At 43.6% G+C, this 17768-nt stretch overlaps 1 protein-coding gene across 8 annotated transcripts in view; it reads right to left on the bottom strand.

Moving 5' to 3' along the window:
• qkia (QKI, KH domain containing, RNA binding a) overlaps nucleotides 1-17768 on the bottom strand; it is a 78570-nt gene that overhangs the window by 59488 nt on the left and 1314 nt on the right. The window lies entirely within an intron of this gene.

Genomic DNA, 17768 nt, shown 5'->3' on the forward strand with positions numbered 1-17768 from the left:
GTACTGTAAACACAGGCTGGGATTGCGTTTGATTCAGCTCCACCAAACAGCAAAAACGTGGAAACAAAAGTTGCAATGTTTATTCAAGCTGTAACTGTCACTTAACAACTCCTACACCACCAGCGATGGATAAACAGGTGCAGTGATTGTCCCACAAAAAAGAAAAGAAAGAGGGGGAAAAAAAGGCTCTAAAGTAAGCCGAAATGACTGAGACTGAAGAGGGAGAGTGAGTGCCAGTTGAGTTCGATAATCAGTGAGGCAGAATCATCAAAAAACTGTCATGCGTCCAAGAAACACGGTGTCATGCGATGGGCTGTGATAGCAGCTCAACCAAGTGTTTAAAAAGAAGAAGAAGAAAAAAGGATTCGAACATAAATAGCAATAACATCCCAAATCCAGCAGCTTCCAAAAGAGTCTGAAAAATCAAGTGATAACATTCATGTTACTGAAGCTGCATTTACACTTCATCTAGTGATCACTTTACATCTGTGAGACTGCAGTGTGTTAAAACACTCGTTTGTATTACTTTGCTATGCTGTCATGCATAATTTTAGATACACAACAATTTACCTGCCAGTCATGCCAATATGGACATTCCCATTGTGAACAGAAAAACACCACCGTGCTGAACACAGTGGAGTAGGATATACCTTACTCTTTGTATTTCCTCAGATGGAATCATAACAAAAAGAGAATACAACGAATTGGAAGGGAGCGTGAGGTAAAATGTGATAAAAAGTTACAACAACATAATAGCCTGTGATACCACAACGCTCGTTGGCATTCATACCGAATCTGATTATTTACACACACAAAAAGTCTCTATTACTTAATAGCCTAACTTGAACATACAGGGACACAAAAATGGGAGTCAAAACTGATGATCACTATCAATCATGAGATCTGGCAGCCCACAACCGCTCAGACTTTAAAACAATACTAATTTATAAATTCTTAGTTCGGTCTGCTTGTGATTTGCTTCCGTCCCAGCGATCATTTAGCACCAGAGAGACCACACTTTGATCAGAATGGGAGGGGTACCAATGAACTCGCTCTACAGAGTACAAGAAACGTGTCGTCTTGTTTTATAAAAACATGTTTTCATAGTATTCTTTCATATTGGGTTAAAAGAAAGTGGGTTAATCATTGCCATGATGCCTAAAAAGAGCTGGGGCATTAATCTGTGCTCCCCCACATACACCATTTTACTCTCCCAACCCCCAGCTTAAAAGTGAAATGAGTGTTGCAGACAGTATCTGCAGAGCTATTAGGACCTCCATCTAAAATTAGAAAAAGGGATCATCACATTTGATGATGTGGAACTGCTTTATGGGGCTGTCTGTCGGTGTGTGTGTGTGTGTGTGTGTGTGTGTGTGTGTGTGTGTGTGTGTGTGTGTGTGTGTGTGTGTGTGTGTGTGTGTGGGGGGGGGGGGGCGGCGGCACGGGGGGCTGCTAGCTCAATGAGCCATAGGAGTGCCAGTTTTGTGCACTCGGTGGGGTCTGCTGTAGAGAGTGAGGTGAAGCCGACGGGGTGGGCCAGCTCAATACTCAACCATAATGGTTTATTCCTAATGGCTGCCGCGAGGGGCCAAAGTTCATTACTCACTGTGTGGGGGGTGTTTTTTTTTTTTTTTTTTTTTTTTTTTAACTTGTACGTGCATGCACAATATCAGATTTACACATGAGGGAAGCACCCTGAGGCGAATGAATAAGGTGGGAAGCTTCAGAAACAGTTTACTCTCCTTCATACACTCACACACACACAGAAACAATTCCCAGAGAGGAAGCACCAGGGACTGCGAGTGTAGTAGTTAACGGCAAGCTAAAAGCTCTTTCGCATATTATTCCTAATTATTCCATGATTGTGAAAAAATGACTTTTTTCTGCTAATACATCCTCTCTCCTCGGTTCACCTTTTTAAAGTAGCCCAATGCGCCAGCTAAGCTGAAAAAGCCAACCTCATGCACACAAATGCAGACTCAGGCTCCCTCTAAAAAAAAAAAAAAAAAACGCCAGCAAAGATAGGCGATTTTACTGCTGCTTTTGCCATCTGAACGGGGCTGCGATATGTAGCGTTAAATTGGAACCCACAGCAATAGTCATTTAACAGGCCGGCTTTAAAAGAGAAGCCTCATGAACTGAAAATGGTTTCACAAATTTGAGAGGATATACTTGGTCAAAGAGAGAGAAACGACTTCAAACTGAGGAACAATACGTGGCGAGATCGTACCCGACCTCCTTCCATTAGACAGTGCCAGTACACACTCCATGTGAGGCATCCTGCATCCAACAAAGTGACTACAACAGGTGTCAATATGGATTCACCGATCCAGGTTTTTTCACTTCCGATCCAATCCCGATATCCGAATTTGGACATCTGCCAATACCGATATCATTCCGATGCCACAGCTCTGTTCGCTTTAATATTATCATTAATAATGATAAGTGCACGACAAAGTGCAAAACAGAAAGATGGAAAAGAAAGAAAAAAAAGATTGTTGGTTTTTCTTTAAGGTAACGGCTTTCTCATTCTGGTGAAATGAGACCAACGTGAGCACTAAACAACCCTCGTCGCACTCTGCTTTAGCCCATTTTACTATATCTGAGTGTTATTTAACATAAACATCCATGGAGTAACAGATCGCTGTAGATCTATGGATGTGAAGGTTGCAATAATTGATTACAGTAATACACACCCACACACATCTAAAGTCCATACAATTAATCCGATCAAATATATCAAATATGATCATAGTGGGGTTTTTCTCTGCGTTTATCAGAGAAACTAATTTCTCAATCAGCAAACTGTGTACTTTGATTTTGTCATAACACCTTTCTATACACCGGCGACAGCGGCACCAGGAAACAGCCATGTTATTCCCTCAGGCCCCACACATACCTTACAAACAAGCCTTCACACTTGCAGACACAAACATCCTACAACAATGCAAAGGATGCCATGCCAAATGAAGCACAGGATGCAAGCTTTGAGGTCAACTTGATGTGAGAAAATGAGATAAGAGGAGGGAAGAATAGCAGGATGAAGAGTCAGGAAGCATGGTTATAGGATGTGTGTGTCTCTGTGTCAGTCCTTGGCACTATTTTAAGGAGACTTTTCCAGTGAAACGACGTCCCCTGGCCTTTGTCTTGAGGGGTATCCTTTTCCTTTGTCCACTACCTGCGAGGACTTAAGAAAAGTGACATATCTTGTCAGGGGCCAGAGTGACTCTTGAAGCAGAGGCGCCGATGTACGGCAGACAGCAAGGCAGAATAACCACAAAACTTAAAATACCAGCCCACCACTCAGAGGATGTACAAATGCTCGCCACTCTGTGGTTCTTAAATACATTTCTCCAGTGTGTGCACGCAGCTGTCCCCTCTGTCATGCAACAATGGCAGGAAAGGTCCAGCTGTCAGAAGAGGAAACGAGAGAGGACGAGGCTGGAAGGAAAGGCTCCGACTGTCAATGTGACTGGAGAAGATAACATGCACTGTGCTTCCTGTTCCCACCCCCTGTAACTAAGGAGACCATAGTGCACACGGCCAATAGTAAAGGATGGTGGGAAAGAGGGAGGATAATTTGTCAGACTCCATACACTCGTGTTTAAAAAGGTACGGCTACACGTCTATGTGATTCGATCTTTATATTCACTCCCTGAAGGGAGCCTGCATTCATACAGTAAATGGTTAAGGAGGAGGGTGTGTTACATTTAGAGGATCATTTACAAACACAAACAAATCATGCGAGAGAGAACGGATAAGACAAAAGCTCCTTTTTAACTGAGCATCCTGGCTAAATCCTTACATCAACTCTGAGCACTGGTTTTTTGGCAAAGAACAGATGGGAGCAGCAGAAGCCTGCCACAAGTGCATAATTGAAAATGTCAACAAATAAAAAAGTCTCATTTATTCTACGTTTGGTAGATGGATGAGTGACGAGGTTTCTCTATGATAGATACTGATGCCACACAACAGTGACAGAAGAAAGTACGGGTTGACTGCCTCTTAAGTTTATTTTACGGTCTATGAATTAGCACCACTTTCTGCAAAATTTTTGTTTCTTTATCCGTCTGCGGGGGGAAATTGAAGCGCAACAATGACCTGTAGCAAGAGAAGCATGAAAGAGTTTTGTTACTTAGAGAAAACTGGTTAAATACAAAGAGGCAATAAATGGAAACACATCTGAGAAGGTATGCAGAGTAACATCTGTCTGCCCAGCAGGAGTAACATGACCACTATTCTGGAATCTTAAATACTGTTACTCAGAATAGCACTTTCACGATGAAAAAAAATAAATAAATCAAACAACTCAAAGCCATGCAGATAGACAATTTGCCTCAAATGGTCGATTAACCAAGTGTTTAAATGTTTGCTTTGCCTAAAAGATGGATTTTTAAATGGTGTCTTGTTTCAACAAGCAGCCCACACCTAATGATATTTGGTTTATTATCACATAGGACCAAACAGAAACAGAACATATTTATCCTTATTAAGCAGGAGATAATATTAGCTTGAAAATGGGGGGAAAAATAGCCTCAAAAATATTCAATTAAAAGTGCAATTAATTAACTTATCATAGCAGCTTGGGATACAATCCAATTAGACAGCCTGCATTAACTCCTGCCGTTATGAATATTGTGTTGTCAGTCTGAATCACACTGCTGGAAATAAAGCTAAGTATCTCATGATTTTAAACTGAAACACCTTTCAGAAAAATGTAAAATAATTTGACAGGATGTCAAAACTAAACTTGAGTCAGGTAAGTTGACACAGTGATTCAGTGGAATCACAAGACTGAGGACTGAGCCAGAAACCGCGAACACACTGGCATGCAAGTCACCAGTTGATACCTGATCTGCAAGACTGATGCTCCGAAACTCTCCAGCTGGTGTTTTGATCAGATTTTTGTTTGGTTTTTCTAGCCAAGGAAAACCTGCTGTTGTTTTACCTGTGTTCAGCAGTCAATACATTGAAGTAACTTTGCAGTTGCGACGCCGAATCTGAGCATGACGTCTACTGACGCGGCGCTCTGAACACGGGGAAGCAGACAGGTTACATCACAAAGTGTGCGTATTAGTCCGTCTGTGTTAGCTTGTTTCTTCCCCCCCGGCGCAGGGCCTGCTGGGACTTGTAGCGACCATCTTAAGTTCCAGTCCAACAGCCACTCAGTCGCTGTCCCCGGGTGTGACAACACACAGACTTGCATCGCAGCTGCTGTTGTGTTCTTTGTGCATACTCTTCATTGTCTGCACAGCCTGACGGGCCTTTTTTTTTTTTTTCCCTCCAGGATCTGAATCTTACCACTTCAAACGCCTACTCTTGTACAATACAAATTAGACAAGTGAAAAGAAAAAAAAAAAAAAGTGCTAAATAACTGGGTAGATATGCATGGTCCTCTGCCAGAACTTTGATTATTCTGTGCCAAGTATTCAGGGACGGACTGCAAGTGATAGGCAGCCAAAAGTCAAACTGGATGGAGAACATGCAAGCGTCATTTAAAGACAAAAGAAAATTATCCTGGGTGCACTTCCACATAAGATTGTTAATCTTGAAGGACATACACAAAGGAAATGAATAGGAACAGACTTCTTGACCTCCTTTATCCGAAGATCATAAGACGGTGCGTCTCTGTTTTGTCTGCTTGTCTGGTGCTGGAGATCATTGGTTTGATCTGTTTTGTCTGCCAGCCCATAATGAACCACGAGCATTTAAAAAAACAAACACGTTGAAGGTGCCATAACAACTAGGTCAGTGTCATAATGGGAGGAAATGGAGAGAAGATGAGGGGGAAAAAGAAGCTGACTCAACTGTCATTAACAAAGCTTCCACTATGCTTAAGCCTTTAAACATCGATCTCCCTCAAAGCGTCCGGGTGTGAGGGCTTAACAAATCTGCAAGCGCATATACATGCGAACAATTACAGCCGGCGGGTGCAGTCATGTTGTTCCCCACCGACTGACGCGCCGGCCTGGCAGTGAGTGAACGCAGAGCCGAGAGCGGACTGGGTTGCCGAGCGCAGACAGCCAGAGCTGGGCTGATGCAAACCGACAGACCACGTTGCAGGCCTTTAATGTCACAACTGGTCCTCACATGAAAGAGGCGATGTAGCCCCAAGGCTGGATTTTCGCCACACATAGTCGCACACGACGAGCGAAGGAGGCTACGAGAGAGAGAGAGAGAGAGAGAGAGAGAAAAACAAATGGAAGCGGAGAGCGGACGGAGACATAAATCTGAAGAAACAGGAGATGAGACGGGGAAACAAGAGAGGCAGAGGGAAAAGAGTGTGATGGGAGCTACAGAGTCATTCTGCTAAAATAAATAGGTATAAAGACAAAGCCAGGAAAAATGAGTCATTCCCTCGGGAGAACAGGCAGCGATTTTTCTCCAGTGGAAAACACTACGACACCATACCTCATCCAGCGTGCACTACATTATCAAAATATAAAATGAACAGATGAGTGGGATGCACGTACGTGTTAAAAACAGAAAGGAGGAGATCAGAGAAAACTGCACGTCGATGAGAGCATATGAGGCGCAGACCGAGCAGGCTTTCACATCGTGGTGAGGGAGGAGGAGAGCAGAGATAGCGCCGAGGTCTGGTTCATCCAAAGTGTCAGACACTCAATAAAAATAAGGTTGCAGGGAGAACTCCCATCACAAACAGCCTAAACTCACGTCAGACAAACACTCCTGGAAAGCAGAGCCGAGGAGAGGGGAAGCCAGGGCAGAGCAGTGGGCTGAAAGACAAGGATTAGAGGGGACAGACAGAAGCAAGTCCATCTCCTGGCAGGCTATTCTTCACCTTAAGGTGTCAACAGCAGCTGGCACCTTGGCACCTCGCTCAGGCCCACACCTGTCTCCCATGCTGTGCGTGCTGCCCCCCCCCCCCCCAGCAGCAATTCATGTGACTTTACCTTAAACACCATTTATGTTAAGAAACTAATGTGGTCTTCTGCCAATAGTCAGCACGAGACTGCCATCAGGCTGATGGCTTTTCGGGCTTTTTAAAACCTCCCCTCACAATTTGGCCGAGTCGGGTAAATAGGAATGGCATACAATTACTCGACGACGGCATTATGTAACCATCTTCAACTGAGACATTTCCATGTTCACTGTGTGGGACAGGAGCTTCTGTTACTGCTGTCATTTATCCAGAGACACCGTGATCCTGTGTGGTCTGAGAAGATAATGCTGTTCAAGATTTGCTTCCAGCATCAAGAAATTCTTGTATTTCAGCAGAATTTAAAACCATACATTAGTGTCAAAGTGCAGGGTTATGGCATCAAAGGGCTTTTAAATGCACACAATACCAGAGGAAAATGCTCAGAATGCATCACTCTTTTTCTGACTCTTTAACAAATCTCGATTAAAATGTTTGTTTCATCAACATAGAAATTAGTCGCAGGGAACATCCCTATCCCAAACACATAACTAATCCAAAAGTTAAAGGATTATAACAAAGTCGGGTCTCTGCGTCAGTGAGCTTGTCCCGACACGTCCTGGAAGAAATTATTTGCACCAGACAGACAGGGGCAGATGTAATCTCAGCCAGAACGACAATAACACAACACCATCTGAGTCTTTTACAGACAGCGATCCTAAATCACCACAAAAGTAAGATGTCAGGGGTTCTGCTCAAAGGCTGGAAGAGAAATGTCTAAAAAGGGGGCGAGTTGGTGACTTCATTTTAAAATCACTACTATAGCATAATTTCAATTAAATGTTGCGTAACCTCTTACAAAGTCCAACAATGATTGAAGTACAATTTGTGAGCTGAAGACGACATACATCAGCATCGCACTGCCCCAAACGTGGGGCATGGTCCGGGTTAGAGTCAAAATAAGTGATGTGGTTCAAGATATTGTGGAAGGAACAGAGCACAGCTTCTGATTCATCTTCAGAAGTTTGTTATCGGCAGTGTTCGGTGCATGTTATAGTAGTGTGATACCGTAACCACATCTGTCTGTAAACTACAGAGGCTGTGAAATCAAGCTATCACATTAGAGTTATAATTAAACGATTATGGAATCATCTGTTTTTCTCAGCCGTTTTTATGAACCTGCAGGAGGAGTGAACGAAGCCTTTTGTACACCCATAGTGCACATTAATGCAACAGCTGTCAATACTCTGGGCACAACTCCTGCAAGGCCGCGTGCGAGACGGAACAAAATGGCAGAGCAAGGGCGTCAAAAATGTGACGGCAGCTGAGCCGCGCGGCAACAATATTTTCTCTTTGGTGCCTTTTCGCTGCTTTTCTCCCCCCCACAAACTTAAACTTCTAAATCAGAATTTAACTTCATTAAAGAGCATTAAAAATGTGTTGTGTTTATCAGGAGAGGGGCTTTTGTTGATATGCCAGCATATGGAAGGTTTAACGGCTAAAAAACAGTGTTGACAGCAATTACGAAACAATGCTCCTCGGGAGATGTTGCGAATAAAAGACAATAAAGTGAGTAGAGTAACAAATTACTTTCCTCTGGGGGTAACTAAGTAAACAAATAAGCATAGCTTATTTTCAACATAAACATTTGCCAACAAACTTTTTTTGAGGCTATAAACTGAAAAGACAACAAAACGGCATATGTATTGCTGGGCACCAGTGCTGGCATTTCTTCAGAACGGCTTTCACATCTCCCATTTTCAGGACGATCCGGAGCATGGTGTAGCAACGCAAATGTAAACTTAACATTCACACCCTTGAGCGAAAAATACTGCCGTTGTAGGATTGTAAATTGACTCCTCTTGGGTACGTGATGTGATTACACTTGGAGAAATAAAGCAGTGAGGAGCAAAACAGGATACTTCTGCCTCCATTGTCGTCGTCTCCCAATTCTTCTTCGGAGCTTCCCGTTTCCAGTCGGGAGCCACGTTAAAACTGGCGTTTCCCCAGATTAAGCTGAATGGTCGTGGTGACATCCACCAGTCGGTGCTGGGAACCACAGCAGCTACTTAAGGTGTTAAAGTGAACTGACCAACTGCAATTTCTTAAACTGACACCTTGACCAGCACCGACAGGTGTGAAAGCAACCTTTGATTTCCTCTGAGAATTGATGTGCAAATGTGCCACATCCCTCATAGTCTCAATGGAATTCTGCTCATGGGTGTATTTTTGATTTACATTGAAGTTGTGTTGGATTTTTCTTGCAAAATTGCAATTCATAGAGAAATGTACAGGAAGTAATCTTTGTAGAAACATTTCAGTGTTTTTTTTTTTAAATCAAAACAATACTTTGAAAATTGCTTCTCCTGTCAAACAAAAACATAAAAACATGCTGAAAGTTATCCAAGTTACAATCATTCAACTTTTAAACGCAACTGTCCTACGAGGTGCCTGGAGTTGCATAAAGCTTTTAAAAACTGTGCCGTGTACGGCTCTGTACAGATCCGATAAATAATCCAGTGACAGATAAACAGTGTAAAAATGCACCACATTGTTGTGGGTTGACAGTCGCCACTTGTGTGCATTTTTGAGCGTGAACTGGTCGGAATGACCCAGTGTGTGCGTCTGGCCCATTAAAAGCACAAAAAGCTATTGTGCATCATTTGCCGAGGGGGAGGAGGCGAGAGGCGAGGGGTGGCGTGTGGAGCCGAGTGGGGAGGGTCGGCGACCTTCCTCATAACCAAGCAGATGACCTCATTCACAGCACATAGGAATCCTCTGTCTCCCCCCGCTGTTCTTCATCACACTCGCCATCCTCTCATCGCTCTCGGCAGCATGGCTCGTCTTTTTTTTTTTTTTCCTCTCTCTCGGTGAACACAATCAATCAACTGAGAGAGACTTGTGCTCGTTTACCCTTTGCTATAGACGACACATTCTTCCCTGGCTCTGTGAGACGGTCTTTCCTGTGTCACATGCAGTGCGACTGAGAGTCTTTGTTTCATCAATTAAAACCTAATCATACAAAACCACCTATTGTTTCTGCTCGGTAATCTCGTCCCAACCATGGCACTGATAAGGACAGATAGACTTAAGCCTCACCGCAAACAGGCGAGCAGTGACAAACACTGAACAAACGTTTCAAGCACCGAACGGCTGTGCAAGTCAGACTTCATCCAACACTGCAACCGACAACCTGACATGGGCTGGATGTGTCACACGTATATGAAGTATGTTATTGCAAGCCATGTTTTACATCACAATCCAACACGGTGGAGTAGACAGCCGCTCTTCATTTAAAAAAAAAATAGACAGCATATGCCACTGAGCCATAGGGGGCTATTTAACAGCAACTAAGACATTAGGCGATTTCAGACCAGACTTTAGAGTTCAGAGTTCACACAACTTTATTGATCCCACATGACCAATGCCTTTTTAGCTTTCCATCTTATACACAAAGTCTGCACATAAATCCATAAAGTGAAAATGTCAAGGCATATATTTAAAGCATGCAAATGACAAACTAAATAGAATATCATGAGGTAATAATTAGGAAGAGGTGGGAGCAATAAGTCAGCCATAAAAATCATCTAAAATGGGTTTCGTTTGAGAGATGGTGTTTTATCGAGGACTTATTACCAACAGAGATTTCCCTGGTAGCTAAAAACAAATTTGTTTTACACCACCAATGGGTGCCCTAAAATGACGCAATATGACATAAGCAAGGTTGACCAATATGATTTTTATGTTTCCCCTTTGTACAGAGGTTATGCTGAATCTATCACAATGCGATAAAAAGTTGAGAGAAAAAAAAATAATGGACGATCCAGTTCTTTGCAGATTCTCTTGTTTTTTTGCAACTGCTGCCATCATTTAATCTCAGGTATCAGGCATCCTTCAATCACTGTCCTCCTCATCATCACAATCCTACTTGTAGAGAAGATTGATGAGGAAGGTACCTTACAAAAGTTCCTCCCAAACTGTAAAATGGTAACTCGAGAGAAAAACTAGAAACTTTCTAGTTGGGGAAAATACCTGTTCAGCATTAAAATTTTTTTAAAACATATGGATTACCGTGATTGTCATTTGTCTGAACCGGGCAAATCCACAACTAGACGCCATGAATTCAACCAATGCAAACAACAAAAGAGTTGAACAGGAAAGCAAATGGTTATGTGGATGACTGAGGCGAGTTGATATGATCAGCTTAATGTGTTATCCTATAATAAGCTCTCTTGCTGACATCCTAAACTCCCACACAAACAAAAGGCTTCACTGTGACTCCTGAAAACCTTGCAGCAAGGCAGCTCTGGGGACGTCCCCATTGTCATTATTTCACTTTCATACCTGATATGAGATCCATCCTGCCTTACGGTCTCAAAATAAACTTTCAAATAAAGTCTTTGGAGAAATGTTCAAATACTTAAGTCGTCAATGTGAAATATTCCATGGTCGGCAGCCCAACGTATACAAAACCAACGTGACGGACATCTTTCGAAAACATGTTCTGCCTTTAATAAGGAAAGCTGGTTTAACCGTGACTGTCCTCAGTAATGATGAGAAAATGAGAGACCAACACCAACCTGAAGCCTGAAATACACAAAACTTTTTGTTTTTCCTGACGGGGAAACCCTGAAATGTTTAATGCAGAAGAACCGAAAGATGTCAGTGTGTAAAAAAAAAAAAAATACATAAATAAATATATAAATGCTTCAAATCTGAGGATAAATAGCTGAGACAGGCAATGTTGGGAGTTGCCAGAGCCTCATATTGGATGTCAGAAAGCTCCTAGAGTCTCTACCTGCTGCCCTCGGGGAAGCTCGTGGCAGCAGATCCTGCTCCCGCCAGGCCTCAAGCAAACAATAAAGGCCTCTAAGGGACGGATAAATTATTCATCTCTGATTCATCGGCGTGCCAGCCATTGCTGAAGAAACTATGCGCAGGATGCAAACCACAGGTAGACCGATATACTCGGGTGTATTGGAGAGGACAGGAGCTAACGAACCCCTTCTAACTACAAGGTCTGGACTAGTTTCACAAGTAAACGCTTTGGTTACAAATACAGGAGGTACATGCGTCGTGAAACTTGGAGATTTTAGAAAACATTCCAGGTATTTGATTGTAGGAGCTTCTTATTAGCAGCCATAAACAAAAAAAATATTGTGAAAATCAAGACATGATAGTCACACTTGTAAGATGTTTTTTTATGTAAACTTGACCTTCCTGTGAGTCACATTGAAGCCGAGCTAATATGTACAATGAGAGTGTATGTGGGGAAAACAAACACCAGGCTGGAGGTTAAGTGCTCCGACTGTGCTCCTAGTGAAATTCCTGAGCTGGATGCCAACACTTGTTTGCCATTCTGCCACTGAAAGGAGAAAAAAAAAAAGTGAATACAGATCGGTGGGCGAGCGAGGGAGAGAGAAGAACAGAGCGAGCATTCAGCCCAATTTTTTTTCCTTCCATCTTTTTTTAATGATAAAAATGGAGAAGAAAACAGGAAATGTTGACAAAATGTAGCTGGTACGATTCCTGAGAAGCCTCATTGTCAGCCGCTGGATGTGCTGTGACAGTTTAGAAACGTAATACAAAGGAGGAAAGAGACAGAGCGAGGCAAGGAGGGGACTACTATGAGAGAGGCGAGTGCGAGAGCTATTTGAAGCACTCAAAGAATGTAGCAGGGTGGGGCCCTTACTTCTCCCAACTAAGAAATATTGTGCGAGCTGCTTCTCCTCACAAATGTGTCATGGAAGAAAAGGATAACAGATGATTCATGATGCAATGTAAATTAATCAAGAAAGGAATGAGTCAGACCAACCACTGTGGGAGAAGGCAAAATAAAAGCCAGCTTCACTTCTCACCACAGCAAAAAAAGAAAAGAAAAAACCTCCCCCACCCTCTCCAAGTCTGTCTAAAGGAAAAACAAACCAGTGACTTGCCTTCTCCATAATACTTTCCTGTCTGACTTCCCAAAGATGTGTTTTTTTTCATAACAGAGAAATTTGAGCAAAACATAGTTAAACGACTGGGGTCAGGGGCGATGGGAGGAGTAAAAGATTCTGAAAGGAGAATATGCAACTCAATTTAATGAAGTAAGTCCATGTCAAGAAGATGTTGTAATGCAATTATTACAAAACATATGAAACGTCTTCCGCTTTAACCCGGCTTGTCATCAGCTCGTAAAACACACTGAACTCTGACTTCTGTTTTAACACGAACCACACTGCCGAAACTCCCCGTGCATCTGGTTACACTATTTTCTGTTCATTTTTGACGCAATTGCTCTGCTTTTCAGGCTTCAAGGGGGGGAAAATGGAGAGAGATAAACTGCCTCCAGCAATATGTTGTCTAACAGCCTGCAGTAATATAAGGGAAGACACTTAGTCTTGGCGACAGCGCACGAGATAGTCAGCCAGGCAGTTGGGGTAGGGCAGGGAGACAGGAGGCCAGGCGGAGGCAGAAGTGATAAGGAGGCCCCAGCACTCACGGGATAGAGGCCCGAGATAAGAGCCCGGAGCTGTCGTTGGATGACTTTATCTTACTGCATCCACGAGGGGAGTGGCATTGCTGGGGCCAGAGCAGGGCCAGGGGGAGCAGGACGGGCGAGAACAGGGACCCAGACACCGCGGTGGGGCTGCCAGATGGAAACGCCGCTCAGCCCCGTCAGAGCAAAGACACGCAATGCAATGCCGGGTCCTGCTACCAACTTTCTAACTCACCCTGTCAAGCCTCGTGCCACCACATAATTTATTACCAGGGACGAGAGAGACGGGGAGTGAGCGAGAGAGAGCGTGAGAGAGGGAGAGAGAGAGACCACAGGAGGGCAAGAGAGACGCAGACAAAGAAAGACGGCACAATGCCCGTGGTGCTGCTTTCTCACTGGTGGCGACGGCTCAGTAAACCAGCTCACAGAATGACTCTTGGTTAATTAAATTCCAGCTTATAAGTGGTGCTTTGGGAGAGAATGTGGGGAGGAGAGAAAGGGTTGCGGTACGGGGGGATAGAACAGGTTTCTTGCCTGCAACAACAGTCATGGCCTCACACCCCCAGTTCTCCCTCCCCGTCAGCTTCGTTCTGTGTTCCCTCAAAGCTGTGAGCCATATCTCACTTTGAGAGCGGCGCGCAATCGTCTTTGCTGCGAAATTGATTGCATATCAGAGGTTACTGCAAGTCTAGCCCAACTCTCAGGACGGCCAAGGGTCAACCTACGGCTGCAACATCACACGGAGTTTTTTTTGCAGGGCTAAAAAAAAACAAAAAAAACAAAAAAGGAGATCTATACGGAAGATTGACGGAAAAACGGGACACCGGGGTAGAAAACCAAACGCAGACTTCGAGCATTTTCCAATTTATCACAATGTGTTCTCGAAACAGCTGTTCCCAAAGGACCAGTTCCCTACAAAGGCACCACAGCGGCCAACAGACAGTCTGTCCTCCAAATGCTGACGGCGCTCTCGGGAATGTCCTGGTAAATCACGACGCAGAGGCGAGAAAAAAAAGCTAACTGTATATAGGTGTGGAGGGGGGTGACGTTTCACCAAAAAAATAAAGAAAAAGCACGGGAAGAAAGAACGATGGGCCATTTAACCTTTTAGACAAACAAAGCACTAAAATAGTCCCGTGTCGATGGCAGGGTGATACGACAAAAAAAGATGAATCACTTTGTGGACAATTGTGCAGTTTCAGGCAATTCCAAACTAAACACGGATCAAAACCATTCGCGTTCAAAATGTTCAAAACTGACAAGAAAAAGCGACGACGAATGTTTACACGGCGTAAACACTGTGCAGAACACAAGCAGCAGCTGCGCAACCCTAACAAAATAGTAGCACTTGCAATGAAGCGCACAACGCTTTTCCCATCACGCAAACGCCTCAGCAATTCCCTCACTGCCGCCGCGCTTTTTCACACGAGATGAAAGCGAGGCAGCTAATGGTTGCCGTTTTCTGGTCGCAGATTGAAAGAAAAGCTTTTTCTTTTTGGGCTTTTTTTTTTTTTTTTAAGTTTGCAGTTGAGCGGTGAACATTGAAAAAAAAAACAACTTAGATTTCCCTTTATCAGTCATTTAATCGATACCATAAAATAATGCGGACAAATAAAAACAGACCATTGCAAACGGAGATAAATGGAGACGTTACCGAGACTAATTTCAGAAGAGGAATTGTACTGCGGTTATACAATTTTTCAACATAAACATGCTCCATGATGACGGCACCAAATGACATTTAATAAAACGGTCATTTGAATTAACAGAAAACACTTCTGCTCGACTACTTTACAACACCGTTGGCACCTCCACGACTGAGCTACATCTCTAGATGTTATACGGTCCGTCTCCTCCTGCCAAGAGAAAATATAGCAATTTGAAGACGCTTGTTGGCAGGCAGATCGTAAAGAGAAATAAAAAAGCTCCAGAGCAGGTGTCACCTCGGGGAGACGAACAACTGCAACGCAAGTGGGTTTCAAAAAAAAAAAAAAAAAAAGGAGGGGGGCTGTCAATCGGCCAGAGTGACCTTGAGCGACAGCGTACGTATTGGGTGGTGGGGTGGGAGTAGTCCGACACACACATGGGTGGTGTCGGCTTTCTTTCCGCCCTGGAAACAGCTGTGTAGACATGCAACAAAATCGTCAGGCTGGGTGATGGAGGCGTGCAGCTGTTGGGAGGGTATCCTCCAGAGGAATGGACAAAAGAATGAGCTTAATGTGTTCACACGCAATGGGTTAAATTTTGGTTTCCGAGAGCTGCACTGAAGCCTGATAAAGAAAGTGTTCCAAGCTGTTCAGTCGCATTCAATGTTGAGAAGCACTGTTCTTTGAAAAGGGATTGTTGATTTCGTCAAGAGTGTGCTGGAATGTTTCAGACTCAAAAAGACACAACGTGTAAAGCCGAGTGATTCGGACAGTTGCTAACTTTCTCTCGTGTGGAAAGAAAACACCAAACAAGTGTTTTCTCCTTCAGTCTGAACATCAATAGACGAGACACCCGCTTTTCGAGGAGACAAAAATGATTGAGAAGTCTCCAGCAGATGCACACCGAAGAGAGAGAGAGAGAAAAAAAACACTACACACACCACACATAATAACTTGTTTGATCACACCATAATAGTACGAGATGAATGTTCCCTTCGGGAGCCTGCCCTGTCTGAAAAGAAGTCACAGTCAGAGGTTTGTCTCCGACAACGCTGACACAGAAAAAAATGCTCAACATAAGAATTTTTTTTATTCACAACTATACTGAGCACAAACTACCATTAAAAACCATCTTTAAATGACAACTCTGCATTTCTTTTTTGAATGGCAGAAACCAAAAGGCGCAAAAAGCACAAAATGCGACGCATTAAATAAAACCAACACTTTACGAGTATCAGACCAATGGGGCGAGCAGTGCTGCGGTTTGCTTTGCCCTGTTCAGACTCATAAAGACTGCAAATGGGACTGTACCAGAGGAGTTTGACCCTCGATTTCATACCAGAGCTTGGGCTCCTTCCAGACGGACAGAAAACCAAACATTCCCCAAAACAGAAACCCTTCAGTCTCAGACGGGGCCTCCTCAGCGCCGGGGCGGTTTTCATCTCACACACATGCAACTTTTGCAGGCGGGACAAAGTTTGGACGGGTGCTGTGGAAACCCTTGTAAACCTCACACATGTGTGACTTCAGGGCTGCGTCCCACCGGAGGAGGAGAGACTTCATCTGCTCTCTGTGTGCGGAGTTCGACGCACCAAGACCGGCCTGACCGGGCAGACTTCTGAACATTCCCCAACGATTTTAAACGACGCAGGAAGCAGCCGCAGCTCGATAAATATCAACTCAACCGGTGCAAAATTTTCTTTTAAAATAACTAAAAAACACTTTTAGTTCGGGCGAGCTCAACCTGGGAAAGTCTGTCAGACTGAAAAATGTGACGCTGAGCATTTTGGTGCTCATCAGACTTCGATCAGCAGTCGTTTTCTGGTGGAGAAGCAGGAATAAATAGGATAACTCAGAATGTAAATATTAAATGGTGCGCATACACTTTAAAATGCGTTTAATTGCAGAAACACTCCGAGATGTGTGAAAGCACGATAATAAAAGCATCCCAGAAAAACCCATGATTTAGTGACTGCTTCAACTCGCACCAGTGTGAACACTGGGGACAAATATGTGCTGAAAAGTAAGCATCACGTTGTTAAAAGAGAAATCACATTATTTGTTTCCCTCAGTGGGCAGATTGGAGTACCTCCACCAAGATCATCTATTTAAATCCTACACTGATTGGATTTAAAGTGCCGTAGAAATTACTTTGCATATTCTTTTAGCTTTCCTTGTGGAGTAAAGAGGAAACTGAGGAGTTGTTGTTTATCGCCAATCAGGAAAGCCTTGACAATCTTTTCAGACCGGTTTAGCAACTGCATACTGAAGTGCCTACTCATCCGGACATGCAACCGAAACTACCAAGTATGTGTGGCTCTTAAAGTGTCCTCTGAGGCCTGAAAGCAGGCTCCACTTTATTTCTACACTGTTATTTTCTTTGTGGGGTTTTTTTTTTTTTTTGTGTCGTAGTTGTTGTTTTCCTCCATGGTGGTGTCCAGTCCTGCCATGCACGCAGCGTGGGGACCGTCTGCCAGGGGGGCTGTGGCGCTCTCTAGTGTCCCCTGCTCGGTTACATAAAGCAGAGGTGCAAACCTTCCGCTTTAGACCAGCTTATGTTATTGATACTATCAACATATAGAGATAAGTGGCGTTTGTCGGAGTTAACGCGGAGCGCAGGGGGGAGGGGGTCAAATCCAAGCTGGAGAAATCCGCAGCGTAAAAAGCTTGGCTGGCTTTAAAAAAAACAAAAAAAATAAATAAAACACGACGTGCTGCAGCAAAAAAAGAGGAAATGTCTCGCATTTAAGATCGCCTCAAG

Source organism: Blennius ocellaris (genome assembly GCF_963422515.1).
Source record: "Blennius ocellaris genome assembly, chromosome: 17".
Taxonomy (NCBI): Eukaryota; Metazoa; Chordata; class Actinopteri; order Blenniiformes; family Blenniidae; genus Blennius; species Blennius ocellaris.